This window comes from Aotus nancymaae, unplaced genomic scaffold (assembly GCF_030222135.1).
Source record: "Aotus nancymaae isolate 86718 unplaced genomic scaffold, 86718_ANA_hifiasm-v0.15.2.pri h1tg000088l, whole genome shotgun sequence".
NCBI lineage: Eukaryota > Metazoa > Chordata > Mammalia > Primates > Aotidae > Aotus > Aotus nancymaae.
In genome coordinates, this window is record NW_026988503.1 from 9,480,103 (window position 1) to 9,494,129 (window position 14,027).

At 33.9% G+C, this 14,027-nt stretch overlaps 1 protein-coding gene and 1 pseudogene across 1 annotated transcript in view; both read right to left on the reverse strand.

Moving 5' to 3' along the window:
- The window catches only part of KLHL1 (kelch like family member 1), a 411,066-nt gene that overhangs the window by 186,767 nt on the left and 210,272 nt on the right, over positions 1–14,027 (reverse strand). The window lies entirely within an intron of this gene.
- Positions 9,774–14,027, reverse strand: part of LOC105710467 (26S proteasome regulatory subunit 4-like) — a 31,712-nt pseudogene continuing 27,458 nt past the window's right edge.

The following is a 14,027-nucleotide window of genomic DNA, read 5'->3' on the forward strand; positions in this document are numbered from 1 at the left end:
GAATAGTACAGTCTTTTTAAAACATATTTTAAAAACTACTTGTCAAAAACTTTCTTACATTTTAAGCAAAAAGGCTTCTGTGGATGATACATGGTTATAAAAGACAGAAATTCCACTGTTTGGCCCTCTCTGCTCCATCTCCCCCACCATGTCTCCTGAGACAACTCCAAGGAAGATATAACAAAGGCTTCTCAGATCCTAGTTTTAAAGCCACAGTTGTGGTAGCAATACGCACAGGACACATATTTTAGGATAAAAACTGCAGTCGAGTGACACTAGGACTCTCCCAAAGAAGGCATTGTGACTACGCTAAACAGAGTAGAGCATTCAGCAAGTGACCGCTAATCTGCATGTTAGAGCAGTTTCAAACTGATTTTCTGAGGAGAAACCTGGCCTGTGTTATAGTGTGTCCTTGGAGCTGAAGTAACTTCAGCTTTCACCAAAGGGCAAAACTTGTACTTTCTTTCAGGGCATCTGCCATACATTTATATTAACTGTATAATAATAATACAATTTGTAAATAATGTGTTTATTTATACTAATTCACTCCCCAGAATAAGTGAAAGTAGTTATTTTTGTTCCAGGAAATTGTTTTGTTCCGTGTGTTTCCTCTGGGCACTGTGTAAATGATAGATGTCCAATAACTGTTGACATAATTAACAAATTAAGTGTTCTAAGATGTTTTGTCATCAATTTCTTCTTAAAAGACTATGTTAAGATAAAGATGTTTCAGAGGAATCTCTGAAAATTTGTCCATCTGTTTCTCCAGTTACTATAAAAATCTATGTCTCTATTAAAATACACACAGAACTCTATAGCTAGGCCATCACAATATAAGTGAGGGATATCATAAAAAACAGCTCCATGAAACTCCTGGTGGTGTCTGTCATAAAGATACTGTTCAAAGCATATTTCATTATGTTTTATAGTGTCCTCTTTATGATGACCCTTGGGAGAAATTTCTTTCAGGTTTTAGTAGCGAGAATAATTGCACTTCTCCTGAGTAAATTGGTTTGCTTTTATCATGGATGTTGTAAATTATGAAATTGATCCGATTTCTCTTTTTATTTGGCCTCTAGAAAACTTAGAGTCAAATTGAAATCTATCTGGTAGGAAGGTTATAGACTTTTATAGTTTGATTTCTTTTTCAGACAGCACTGATAATAGTTTCATTTAATATCACTACAAAAGTTTTTCTTTTCCCTTTTTATCTTTGCATCTGATGTAGAGAATATTCTGATAATTTTGTATCTTTACAAGTCATACTAAATCTTTTGCGAACTAGCAGCATTGTGTCGTACAAACTGCTTATACGGTATCAGATCTTTCACACTTACTCACATATTACATAGGTATTGTTTATTATTATTTTTCTTTACATACATTGAATTTTTCAAGTTCTTCATGCTGTTTTCTTTTTTCTATCCAGCCTCATTTTAATGATACTCTGCTTATGGTACCTACAATGTAGGTTCTGGAAATTAATTTTTTTAGAATCATTATGTGTTATTGATAAAGGAGGAAATATCAATTCACATCGATTTTCTTACATTGCTCTCTTATGTTAGCAAACTCCTTATTGTCTCTGAAGATCATATAACAAGAGGCCTGTTTGCCTTTTGTACAATCCCTTTCTTTAGATTTATTCAATCATTCATACAGCACAGGTTTATTGAGCCCCTGATACATGGGCCTGGATAATCATCATGAGGACAAAATGGATTTGTCCATAAATCTCGCCATATGGGAGACACCTATAAAAAATGCAGTATCTAGAAAATGATAGTAGTCAACTCTGTAGAACCCAGCCTTTCAAATGGACCTAAAATCTTAGGAAATAATTTAAATCAGAAAATGGGAAATGGAGAAATATGGTATTCTGGCCAGGGAAAACCATATAAAGACATAATAGCAGGGAGTATAGTATGTGATGCCACAATTGGTATGTCAATTTGATTGATATAAGCACAGAAAATTTGTCTGAAATAACATTGAAAGTATAGGCAGGTGAATAATGGAATAGAGATAGTCTGAAATTTTGATGGTCTTATATGTATTATATTATCATTTAAGTATATTCAATATCATATGAACACACCTACATACGTAAATACACACATTTCATTTTCTACATATAGTTTAAATGTGCTTATTGTAAAAAAAAAAAAAAAAAGATTTTGGCAACAAACATAAGTTTCCATTTCATAAGACAGGATAATTACAGAAATAAAGACTAAACTACTATTTACTATTGCTACTTCATAATATTTTAAAATAATTTTTCTAGCTAAAAAAATGTAGTTTTGTTTTATCCTGAATAGAAAGAAGTTTTGTATCAGTTCTTTTTTTGTTTGTTTAAGTATTTCCTGGACTTAATATAAACATATTTTCTAATATTAATTTCTTCTGTGCATTAATTATTGTCTTCCCCCATATATTATTGTTAAACATGTAAGTAATAACTCTTGTGAAATTTATTAGAAATATAACTTTACTTCATATGAAAATTAGCTGAAAACTAATGAATATTGTATCAAACAGAATATAAGTAAATCTCTTCAATTATTTTTGTTATTGTTTAAAATATGGATATTCAACTACAGCAACATATTTTTAATCATTCAAATAACTTTAATTTTGTTTACTTCATGAATAGCTAATATCAAAGCAACACATTATGTACTATATGGTCAACTTAAGAACTCTCTGTCTCTCATGGAAGTCTACTGAGTTAAGACTTATCTTCTTGTACTCTGTGACCACTAGTCAATTAGAGTAAACTCCTAATCACTGTTGTAAGCATTATGGTAGGAAGATAAATTCTTTGTCAGACCACCACATAATCTCTGTCTTGATTTCAATGCACCAAAAAATAAAGAATTTATTTAATTATCCATCTAAAAAGTTATTGGTTTGAAATGTGAGTTCTTACGAGGCTGATAATGCCAAGTAACTAAAAAGGAGGAAAAAAAAAAGGGGGAATCCTGTAATTTGGGTACATCCTCTGGTTGAGGTTCATCAGGTAAGTATGAAAAATAAAAACTTTGGGTCGAATGTTTTGGGTATAAGATTTTAAAATTTCTAATTCCTTAAAAATTCTTTGCAAGCAATGTTTTGAGAGTTTCATGATATATGCATGCTTCTACTATTTTAAGAATTCAGACTGAAAAATTCATTTTTGACTTCTGAGGCAATGTTTTTTTCTGTTATGTTACATACTAGATTGAAATGAAATTTTCATCTTCTATTTCATTGGACCCAAAGGTACAATGTAGGCCACAGTGGCTGTTTCTCTAGAGGGCACAGGTGGTAAACCTTGACCAGAGCCTTGGTGTTCTCTATTGAAGAGATTTTTCAGTTTTTACAACAGAGCAAGGTTGATAATTTTCTAAATCTTTAAGATTTGTTTCCCTTATGATTTTATTTTATTTATTTTATTTTTTTTGAGACGGGGTCTCGCTCTTGTTACCCAGGCTGGAGTGCAATGGCGCGATCTCGGCTCACCGCAACCTCCGCCTCCTGGGTTCAGGCAATTCTCCTGCCTCAGCCTCCTGAGTAGCTGGGATTACAGGCACGCGCCACCGTGCCCAGCTAATTTTTTTTTTTTTTTTGTATTAATAGAGACGGGGTTTCACAATGTTGACCAGGATGGTCTCGATCTCTCGACCTCGTGATCCACCCGCCTCGGCCTCCCAAAGTGCTGGGATTACAGGCTTGAGCCACCGCGCCCGGCCTCCCTTATGATTTTAAATCTGTCTTTAAATCATTTCTATTTTCTTGAAATTTACTATAAGCAACTGATGGAAGCAATGTGGCTCCTTCGAGCCTTGGCTTAGAGATTTCTTCTGCCAAATATTTTGCCACTCACAAGTTCTTTCCACAAAACACTATGATGCAAACACAATTCAGCTAAGTTATTTGCCACTTTATAACAAGGATCACTTTTCCTCCAGTTACCAAAAACCTATTCTCCATTTCAATCTGAGACCTCATCAGTGTGGCCTTTACTGTCATTGTTCTACCAACATTCTCATCACAGTGACTTGGGTAATCTAAGACTTTTACTACTGTTCTCTTCTGAGCTCTCACCTAAATTTCCCTTTACAGTTTGTTCAAGGCAGTATAGGTTTATTCCAGCATGCATTTCAAAACTCTTCCAGCCATTATTTATTATGTACTCTCAGAGCCTCTTCCACATTTTCAGGGATTTGTTATAGTAACTCCTTACTCCTCGGTATCAATTTCTGTCTTAATTATTTTCTGAGCTGCTATTAAAAAATACCTTAGACTGGACAATTTATAAACAACAGAAAATTATTGCTCACAGTTCTAGAGACTGGAAAGTCCAAGATCAAGGCACCAGCAGATTTGTTGTCTGGAGAGGGCTCCTTCCTTACAGACGGCATTTTCTTGCTGTATTATTGTATGGATGAAGGAGCAAACAAGCTTCTTCTGGCCTCTTACAAAGGCACTAATCTCATTTACCAAGGCAGAGCCCTTGTGACCCAAATACCTGACAATGTCCTCCAGCTTTTAATATACCACAATGGGGATCAGGTTTTAAAATATGGAATCTGGGGGTCACAAATCACAGCAGCATCTCTTCCAAAGGTTATATTTAATATTAACATCAGAATATGACCTTAGGTGGAAACAGAGTCATTGCAGATATAATTAATTAAGAAAAAATCATACTGGTTGGTGTGGATCATAACCTAATAACTGTGATCTTTCTAAGAGAAATTTTGAGATAAACAGATACACAGTGAGTAGAACTCAATGTGAAGAAATGAGAGACACAAAGAGAAAAAGGCTATCTGAAGATGGAGGCAGAGATTAAAGTTATGCTACCACAAACTGAGGAATAACAAGGATTGTCAGTAACAGAAGCTGGAAGAAGCAAAATAGGACTCTTCCCCAGAGACTTTAGGAAAAAAACATGACCCTGTGGATAATGTGACTTTGAATTTCCAGTCTTTAGAACTGTGAAAAAGTAAATTTAAAGTCTTTTAAGCCACCCATTTTGTGGTACTTTGTACAGCAGACCTAGGAAACTAACAGACATCATTAGAGAGATCTATAAAAATTATAGTTTTAAAAAACTTGCATCAAAAATCTCAGATAAACTTAAGAAAGCATCACAATTATTTCCAATCCTTAAAATAATAATTCCTAAGTTCTTTCTGTTATAAAGCAATGCCTTTAAGAAATACTAGTTTTACCATGTTCCTCATGGGGGATAGCAAAAAATGTTATCTTAACATCAACTTCCATATATACATAGTTTTCTATTGCTTTTAGAATTTAAACTTTCTAAAAATGCAGAGCTGAGAAAGGTATCTCTCTTCAAGTATCAAGAGTTTTTAGTAATAATTGCCTTAAAGCTGTTACACTGACATATTGCTGTCAAGATTCTAGCTTTTTCATGTTTTAAAACCAATTTTACTGGGCTTTTGATTATATGCCTTGTCTGAATTTTTAATCCCTTTGTCAAAGTTGCTGACTGAACTGTTGAACACTACCTTAGAATTTCAAAGAAAATGGAAACTCATTATGAGATTTTCACACCTTGATATTTTACCAAGGAGAATGCTGAGGCTAAGAGGAGTTCACATATAGTCATACTCACGGTCAAGATAAGGCTGGGATTAGAAACTCAGTCTTTTGTCCTTAAATCTATGACACTTCCTATTATACTACCTGGTCTATCTATTATTTGGTTAATTTCTTTCTGGTTCTCCTCACCTAACTATTTTGACCTTAATGTCTTACTTTGACCTATGCAACAAATATGCGCCCTTACTTTTGAGGTGCTCACCCGGATTTTATTTACAACTCTTGATATTTCTGGATCCCACAATATGGTATGGTGATTACAGGTAATTTAATTTGGAGAGTTGGATGGGATTTAGATGCTAACTCTGCTACTTACTGGTTGTGTGACATTAGGGAGTTGGGTTTCTTGTATGTAAATGAGGATAAAAATAGTATCCATTATAATGCATTCTTATCAGAATTAGGTATGAAGACTAAATTAAATCTACTATCCTTAGAGAAGTGCTGTCTCATAGAAAGGAACACATAAGTGTTAGTCATTACTATTCTGCATCTGACCCTACCCATCACTTCAGCCTCCTCTTGCTAGCTCCATAGGCTACAGTCACATTATTTTCCCTATTTTTCCAGTTATTCGATCATTGAAGAAATAATGTTTTATTGGATTCTTTCTCTTTTCCTACTATATGCTTAATACTGAGAATACAGAGTTTAAAAAAAGAAAGGTCTTACCCTAGTATCTTACTTGCTAGTGAGGAGGACAATATAATACTATAAGAGAATTTCATTCATTTTTTAAGAAGAAAAAAATTTAGTGATTTGAAGAGGGTGAGAATGTAAGTGAAATAAAAGAGACCAGACCACATTTTTGTCCTTTCTGCAATAACAATTTCCAAAACAAGAAAATGTTTGTAATAGATCATGGATTCAGAAAGCACTAAGAAAATGTTGGTGTCATCTGGTCCAATTCTCATTATCTAGACAGGCTATCAAATAGGAATTACCACTATCTAACATATTCTTACACTGGAAACAATCTTTGAAAGCACTTATTTTAATTCACATTTCATGCACTTTTTCTGTGCACTGATTACTCAGGAATTAGTTTGAGTGACGGGAAACCCACGACCCTGTGAAGAAGCCCCATGACTGTATTAGAAAATTGTCTGATTTTGAAGGAATATCTGCCTTCTTGTAATTTTCTTTCATCCAAGGGCAAATCAATTACTATTCTGTTTATTACCTTTTCAAATCCTTGCAGATTAATATTTTTTCTTCCATGTGTATGTGTGTGTATATATTTGTATATATGTATATATTTATACATATGTATATGCTACCTTGTAAAGGCTAAAGAACTACCATTCTTTAATCTGTATAAAAAGTCCTAATCTCAAAAACAAAGGATGCTAGAACTGAAGATATAGTTTTAGTTGACTATGTATGTCTCTGACTATGCCTGCATTTTTCTTATTGCTTTAGAAATGATAAGTAAAACAATCAGCAGATATTTTATTGACTCTATATTGCTTATTTGCATATATTTATCTTACATATACAAACATATGCTTATTTAATTAATATTATTCAGATAACAAAACAAAGAAAAGTGTTCAAAGAGCTGTTAATGTGTATACAATTAATGGTGTTTTCCTGTTTTATCTATATTTTGTTATCAGCTCTTAAGAAATAAACATGGAATATAATTTCTTTAAGTATTGATATCATACGTTAGTTTATTCCTTAATAATGGCAATATACAGAATACACTGGTCAAAAGTTTAATATGTGATAACTATTATCTACTAATGTAGGAGAAAGGAGTCTATAGAAATCGTTTATAAATTTCAGTTTCAAAAAGATTACTCTAGTCAGCTAAACAATACTACTTCTATTTTTTTGATTTAACAAAACTAACAAACTTTCAAATATGTTACTTTGCAAAGTTTAAATATGCATCTATAAATTATTAGTCAGAGTGGTAGCATTTATTTTTATAATTAGTAATATTAGATACATTAACTTCCTGGTAGAGCCTAAACCTCTCTCTTCTGCCTCCTTGATAAATTGCCCATCAGTATTTGCCAACTCTACTACTTACTGGTTGTGTCACTTACTGATTAGGTGTCTAGCAAAGTCATTGAAAATTGTGGGAGCCAGAAATAGGAGAAAAGATACATCTCTGTTCAATGGTTACAAAACCACATGTTTTTGACAGCTTAGAAGAAAATGGTATCATTGAACATTGAATCATGAGACAATAACATGCCTACATATTGAGAGCTGTTCCTTTTCATTGCAGTAAACTGCCCAGGGTACCTGATCATATAATTTTTCTGAAATGATTTCCGGTGCTTAATGAAAAAATAAAAATAATGCTCCTCTACAACCTTACTAGAAAAAGAAACTTGTAATGCAAGATAGTATCTCTGTTTTTCCTGCTCTAGGATCTCTTTCAGAAAATTGGCTGGAAAAATCTACTTTGATCCGTAAGAGAGTATGTATATTATGTCAGGTGGTGCTCATTCTGTACTTACAGAAAATTGAGAAAAGTTTATACCCTATCTTCTCAGAAAAAAAAAAAAAAAAAAGCTTTCCAGGACCTAAAGAATTTTATTGTCAACCTAAGATTTATTTAGTCTTTTGTCCTTATGCTTATAAGCATAAATGATACTTCAGGAAAGTCTGTTATATGCATAATCAGAAATAGCTAGACATTTGGGATAAAAAGTATATGTAGAAAGAAAGAAGTCAGTACAGAAGTTACTTACATATCCACATTGACTATTTTGTAGTAAAAGCATTAGCATTATTCAATGAGGAATACATTATAATTTTGCAATTTGAGGTCTAAATGGTCTCCACAGAAGCATGTAAAATTTTAATTATGATTTTGCATTCATTTATTGCTTAATAAAAGGATTTAGATAATTTCCCTTCTGGGCTGAATAATTTACTAGTTGCTTACAATCAACATTAAAAAAATCATAGCACTATATATTCTCTTATATTAATCTATTTTGAAGCTTAACAGTAGAAATAATTATAACAATTGTCAAAGAAATTCAGGTGGAAATGAAAAATAAACTCTAAAAATTAACACCAACACAACCCTAAAATGGAAACTAATGAAAGAATATACTCTACTTTATAAAACAATAATTGAAATAAAATGGGATAATCCTATTGGTAGCTACATAAATTTATAAGAAATATGTCTCAAGAAACTTTGTCAAGTAATAATGTAGTACCTGCCATTAATGTATCTCTAGGCAAACAAAAGAAGCACTAGCTATATTACAACATGTATTGTTACATATGATGCACTAAATATGAAAGTTGGTACCAAACATAAGTGCATAGAGCATTAAAATATTTTGTAAGTAAGATGCAGGAAAAAGAAACAAGGACTGAAGTTCATACTGAGGGAATGTATTCTCTTCCTGGGTCACAAGGAGGTGTAGTTTCAAAGGCAAGAACTTTCAGCACCATACCTCCACCCACATCTCCATCCGGAAGACTAGAGGTCTTTGTTCAACTTTCACGCACTCAGAGAAAAAAATCAAAGATCAATCATTCTAGTGGTAGGTTTAAAGGAACTCCTTTCATAGGACAGAAAATTGAATAGGGCAGGAAGAGCTCCAGGTTAAAAGTCCCCTTCTCCCACATCTGGGCAGACTCCATTTCTAGATCCCCTTCCACAACCTTGTGGGAGCTGCTCTCTCTCTATTTCTTTCTTTCTCCTTTTTCTCTCTCTGCCTAAATAAATCACCTTCTGCAAAAACTCTTTGGGGTCTGATATTTACTTAACCGAGCCACCACATCTGGTGGGGTCCTCTCTCCCATTCTTGGGTGAGTAAGAGACCAAGGGTTTGGAAGAACACATCCTAGCAGGGGTGCTAAGTCTCCCCCACATCCTAGAATCTGGTATCAATATCTCACATTTTCATCCTGGATGGTTTCAATTCTGGAAATGGCTATTTATTATTTCTTCAAATACTACAAATATACAGTTATTTACATATGTATTTATAGGTATTTGTTGTGCGTGAAAGAGCACACGTTTTTGGGAAACACAGTGTTGGAGCATAGTGACCAACAAAGGCTGCCCAATGGCCATCTTACACATCACGCTCCAAAAGACACAGAGGATGTTTGCTAATAAAAATCAACCGGAATATGGATTCCTTTGGGCAACTCTCCCAGCCTTACCCCTTTTAGGGTTTAGGAAATCTCCCAACTGTTTTCCTGATGCCAACTGTAGTATATGAGAGATAGAGTACCTAAGGGGTGCCTTCCTGTTTTTTAGAAAGAACATTTATTTAGATTTTTTTGAAGTCATTGTGTTACTTTTATCCTATGTTCTCTTATGGCCTCCAGACCAACTTCAGATTGCCTTGATGTCCGTTTTTCCTGCTCTAGAATATCTTTCAGAATATTGGCTGGGAAAATCTACTTTGATATGTAAGAAAGTATGTGTTGACAAGAGAGGTCATCTTTAGCCATGATGGAGTCATACAGGGTTACATCATTGGCCAGCGTCATCCTGCTTATGTGAATCTGAATGATGTGCTTCTTGGTCTTTCAGGAAATCAAATTTCTTGTCTATACAATCTGCTCTAATAAGTGCTAGCTCCAAAGTTTCTACTTGGTTTGTGGCCATAATAAATTTTATATCTCCCCATGAACCAAATCCATCCAACTGGTTCAACAGTTTCGACATTATTGGCTGAAATTATCTCTCACCACCAGAATTTGAGTCATATCTTTTTGTCCTAATGGCATCAGTTTCATCTATAAACACAATGTAAGGTGCATGTTCTTCAGTAACTTGAAACAATTCCCATATGAAATTGGGCCAACACCTCAGTACTTCTGAAAAAGTTCAAAGGCAATCAATCTCAAGAAAGTGGCTGAGGTTTAGTTTGTAACAATTTGGTTGACAAAGTTTTCACTGTGTCAGGTGGGCCATAGAGAATGATCCCCTTAGGGGACTCTATACTTCATAATATTCAGGATGTGTGAGAGGAAGCTCCATAAATTTCTTAATTTCCTGGATTTTGTTGGCCAATCCCCTATATTAGCATAGGTCTCCTTGGGGACCTTTTCCACCTTCATCACTCTAAATAGCACCTCTATCATGGCATGTATTTTGTAGTTGAGCAGAACCAGTCAGCTTGGTTTCAGTAGATCCTTGTCTACAAATGGCAGAAGTCTGATGTAGTGTTCTGAGCTCACAAATGTAGATACGGTGATATGATTGTCATCAATGATCTCTTCCAAGGGTCCTACTGATGTCAGTCTCCCTCAGATCACCCACTTTTGATCTTTCCTCTTTTTGCTTTTCTTCTAATGGTTTCATTTGTTCCTTATATCTAATGAATTATTCCTCTGTGAGAAGATAGTCTTTAATTCTAACTTCAATAATTTTAACAGGCACTGAATTACCTGGGAAAAATGAACGTATTTTATGACAACAATAGGCTTATGAACATAATGTTCATTGGTCTCACCACATACCTCATGAAACTTCAAATAAAACACCAGCTTTGACTATAACTCAATGCATAGTTGCTGCACGGTTCTCCAAGATACGGCATATGGATTGAACCAACAGCTGATATTTGATTATGTATCCCCAGTTGTTAAAATTTATGTGTAAGGAAAACAAACTGTGGATTTAGGATTAGCCTTTTTAACCACTCTCCCCAGTAATCCACTTATGAATGTGTACTTTGCTTTCCCACTCCTTTAGGATTTGTTGAGCAAGAGATCCTGGGTTTTAGCAGAGGTCACTTCTGCTGGTAAACACAGTAAGGGTTTTACTGTACTATGAACTAGAATACAAACCAGCCAAACAGAGTTGGTTAACATAATTTGGAAGAGACAGACATAATGTACAGAGGGATAAACTTTGACCTCTGAGAAAAAGAAGACAAGATGATTTGGCAGCTAATTCCTTTCCATTCATCATATTGACTGACAGCTCCACATCACAGTAGTTCCATATGACCTGTTTAGAAGACATCTGTCCTTATTAAACTGCCAACTCCATTTTCTTGTGAATCTGTGAACAGCTGAGAAACACACCACCTTGCATTTCATTTCCCTACTTCCTGTCCTCATTTCCTGTTCCCCCTCAAATTTGTAGTCCTGAGACTGCAATATCCCACAAAAAAGCCTTGGTCCATTGGCTTTTGTCTTTGGTTCTGTTCTGGGGAAAACACTCACCTTTCCTTTTGTGAAAGAATCAATTATTTACCTAATTATTATCATAAACAGAAACAAGAAACCCATGTATGTCGTATTTACATTTGTAAGACACTGTACATGAGAATAGGTAGAATAGAATGGAAACAACATTTACAGAGCATTGGTTAAATGCAAAGACTTCTTTGGCTAATTTATATTATGTTGTGTTGGTTCTCATATTTTAATTGTGAAAACAGAAGAAAGTGAAAAAGAACCCACACCACAAGAAAATGTTCAATCATTATCAAGAATATAAATGTAACTAATATTTATTTTACTGTATAGGGACTTTAAACTATGTCACCTTTACACTTAACTTCGTTTTTTGGGATAGTACTAAGGACTAGAGCAGGTAAATAAATTTCCAAGAATGAGTTGGTGGATAAGTTAAATGTAATAATGAAGGAAGAGTTGCAGACAATTTGAACGTCAGAAGTATGTATGTTATGCTTGGGTGACAATGATGACTCTGGTCAGGGTTAGACAGATGACATATTTTTGGCAAAAGAAAACAAAAAAATACCGAAGAATGGGTTCAGGGACAAGAGTTTTTAAATGCTGACCTACATTTTGATACAAATTTGCAATGTGATTGCAAAATAAATAGATAATATCTGTTGCAGTAATGGAAAAGTTCAAGAGAGAGTTAACATATTGTAGAGCACAATGAGTTTTTGTAAGATTTGTTGCTTTTGGAATGATAAAGCACAATATATTAGAAATATTTGACAGGAAGCCAGAAGTGTAAATTCATGAAAGGTAAGCATTGAACAGATATGATCTGAAGACTTTTTAGTAGGTTGAGTATTAAATTTCTTTTATGTTTGTCCAACATGGGCTGGTCCATGTTGGCAACGACAGGAACATTTTAAAGAGAGGTTAATTAACAAAATATAGAAAGCTCAAGGACCATGAGAACTGAGAGAAAGGACATAGATTTATCATGGTATACTTGAAGAGCATTTCAGTCAACTGATGTGTTTACAATCGTATTGTAGTATTTTAAAGGGTAAACAGTGAAGAAGTGAAATAACTTTGGAGAACTACAGTACTGGAAGAGAGAATTCAATACCATAGCTTTTCCATTATATATATAATGAAAAAGCATGTACAATTACTTGTCAATTATTTCCAATATATTGTGCCTTATCATTTTAATAGCAACAAGTCTTATTAAAGGATCTATTATGGAGGATCTATTCAAATAGATGGATCCTCAGTGGACTCTGTAGCTAACTGAGGTGAGTTGAAACAGAAGCAAGCAGCCATGGCTGGGTGAGGGAGTGGTAATGTACTCTATGTTCTCAGAAAGATGTTGTGAAAGTAACACAGGACCTCTCTTTCTGTAATCAAGCCAAACCAGTTCCTGTTGCTGGTGCCAAGATAAACTGCAACCACAACACACTCTACCTCCACTTCCTTAAGAAAGAACTGTCTCACAAAGATGTATAGTTTGAGGCTTGGAAACCAACCAATCAAAGCTCATTTAAGCCAACCCACCAGAGCTTATCTGCCCCAGCCTATCAGAACCCAGCTGTGTGGGCTAGTCAACACTTAGCAAGTTTGAATTATTAATTTGCATAAACAAGCCTGATTGAAATCTGGGTGAGAACTTTTGCTATGAAATCTAAACCCCTTTCTTTGTTCTCTGGAAAGCACCTTCCTTTTATACCAGAGGCTGTGTCTTCTTGTGTGCAAACTGCTCACCAGAATAACATCTTTCTTGCAGATTCCTTTGCAGAGAACCTTTGTTTGCATTCTTGATATATTTATATTTTTATGTTCATTTGAAGAAATATTTACTATATGCTCTATGTACTTAAAGAGACACACTTGAAATGATGAGAAAAATAAATTTAACCTATATATTATTTTAATATGCAGACCAGATTTATTTTTTTAATTTGAACACTAAAATAATCATTTTAGTGTTCAAATTAAAAAATTAATTTAAAATATTAATTTAATTTAAAAATATTAAATTAAAATAATTTAATATTTTCATATTAAATTATTCATGCAAATAATTTATCATTTAATAAGAAAAAAATGCATTAAAGTTAGAAGTTTAAACTTTGCTGCAGTTAAGAAATATGAAAGTAGAATTCCTGACAATATTACCTTGTTTAAATTTTATGAGTCTCAGTCAGGGTATTATTAGGTACAGCTGAAGTTATCATTATAAAGATTCTCACCTTGAGAATAATATAATATGAATA